Source organism: Meleagris gallopavo, unplaced genomic scaffold (genome assembly GCF_000146605.3).
Source record: "Meleagris gallopavo isolate NT-WF06-2002-E0010 breed Aviagen turkey brand Nicholas breeding stock unplaced genomic scaffold, Turkey_5.1 ChrUn_random_7180001930389, whole genome shotgun sequence".
Taxonomy (NCBI): Eukaryota; Metazoa; Chordata; class Aves; order Galliformes; family Phasianidae; genus Meleagris; species Meleagris gallopavo.
Genome location: NW_011192487.1, coordinates 1 through 2,019, shown reverse-complemented (window position 1 = coordinate 2,019; position 2,019 = coordinate 1). Strand labels below are relative to the sequence as shown.

At 53.4% G+C, this 2,019-nt stretch overlaps 1 long non-coding RNA gene across 1 annotated transcript; it reads left to right on the top strand.

Moving 5' to 3' along the window:
* The first annotated feature begins 163 nt into the window (after window positions 1–163).
* LOC104916699 lies at window positions 164–2,002 on the top strand. The gene is made up of 3 exons (XR_796644.3): window positions 164–278; window positions 1,314–1,399; window positions 1,880–2,002. It is a non-coding gene; the product is annotated as an uncharacterized LOC104916699 (long non-coding RNA).
* Window positions 2,003–2,019: the final 17 nt, after the last annotated feature.

Below are 2,019 nucleotides of genomic sequence, written 5' to 3'. Positions count from 1 at the left end.
CAGATACAGGAAAGCGTTGGAAAAGTCTGGGTACCCAGAGGGAGACATCTGACGTACAGAGCGTCACAAGCAGGGACTGAAAAAGGCGGCTTGTAGTTCCCAGCCGTCCCCCTTCAGCAGGATCCTACCAAGCAGGCTGCTTGGCAGGAGGTGTTTTTCTGACCTTGTAGGATCCTTCCCCCTGCAGGTGGGAGGTGCAAAACCTGTTCCCTGTCAGGCTGGTCTGTCCCTCAAAACATGGCGCTGCCTACTCTGAGCTCCCAGGCTTTTCCGGCGAGGTAAGAGGACATTGCAAAAAGCTCTGCTAAGAGAGTTCTTTCCCCACTGTGCCATTATATCTCGCTCCCGTTCCCTGTCACAGACAGCTAAAAGGCTTGTCCAGCAGGAAGAAATGCTCATGCATCACCATCGGTCCTTTTTTCTGTTGCTCCGGAGTACTTGTAGGGGAAAGGAATGAGCTCTGATGGGAATTTCAGATGCTCTAGTCCTTTCTTGCTCTCTGTCAGGATCTCAGGTGATCCTGAGGGGAGGGCTGGAAAGAAAGAGCGGTCTCAGCAGTCCATACCTGCACCTGCTGCTGTGCATGAGGTGGCAGGTCTTCCCCTGGAAGACCTGTAAGCCAGCACCCTGAGTTGAGCCTGGGAGCCCTGGGTGCCTGGGGCCTGTGCAGATCCACAGGAAACACAGTTGTGTTTCAGCCTCCCCGCGGGGCATCCAGACTGAAAGCTGTTCTGGTTTCAGAGGCCTTGCTCCGTGGATACCGTCTCTTTGGTGGCTTGAACTCACACGGTCCCAAGTCTGCCCAAAGCTTGAGCTGATGGTGATTCCCGTGATGGGAATCCCAAAGGCCGTGTTAGCCCAAGGCCTGGCATTAGTTCCTTCTGCATTTTGCCTTTCTTCCCCATTGCAGTAGGCAAGCTCTGTCTTCTGCTTTAACTCAACTCTCTGTGTATGGCTGGACTGCAGTAGTCGTGGTGATCTCTGGGCAATCCCTGCCTTGTGCCTGACTCGAGCCCCACCTCCTGGCCAGCAGGACTGTCTGTCAGTGCAGCCTGCCTGTCATGGGGCATCTCGACAGGAAAAGCCCGTTCCTGCCACATGCGCATCCAGTGCGCTGGAGTGAGCAGCCTCTCCATTCCCGTGCCGGATGGTCATAGCAGAACTCTGGAGGTTCCCAGGCAACTCCAGTGTTAATTACATCCAAGTGGAGCAGCCGAGTTTTGCTTTGGCAGGCTTTGTAGGGGAGCTGGGAGGCAACTCTTTTCCCTTTTCTTTTCCTTCTGACGGGCGCTCTCCTTTGTCTTCCTTCCCAGGCTGTTCAGGCGATGATCAATCAAGTACTGGAGAAGCTGGAAGAAAAGCCCATTTGAGACGCCTAATTACGCCACCAAAACTTCAGGTGCCGTTAAGCTGTAGAAACAAACAGACCACCAGATGGTGGTTCCAAAGGGCGTCTTGTCCAGTTTGACAGGATGGGCATTTTGGGCAGGGTAGGGGAGAAGGGGTGAGAAGTGAATGGCCACTTTGTGCCCTGAGAATGTGCTTGCTGAGAGAGCCTTCAGTGGGCTGGAGCACATCCGAAAAGCACTACTCCTACTTGGTGTTGTTTCTCACGTGATTGCTCAGCTGGCTGTCAGTTTATGTGGCCCCTTAGGGTAGTGGAGCGAGTCCCTGCATTGTGTTGCAGAGGGATATGGCAAGTAAGAACGAGGGGAATGTCACTGTTGGGGATGTATGGCTGCTTAGAAACTCTTTTGAAGAGGACCGTGCCAAGGCAGCCGGCGATTTCGTGTGCAGCTGTTCATGTGGAAAACAGAGTCAGCAGCCCTTGATTCCTCCTGGCCTTGCTTGACCATTGTGCCCGTGTTTTAATTTGCAGGCGCCACTATTGTTCGTTCCAAGACTTCTCCCTCCTGGATTGGAAGTGGGAAGGTCTTCTGGGGGTCGTTGCTGGTGACACCTTATATGAGGCCTCCTGAGATTATTCTTGAGGTAAGAACGCTGTGAAACAGAGGAAGA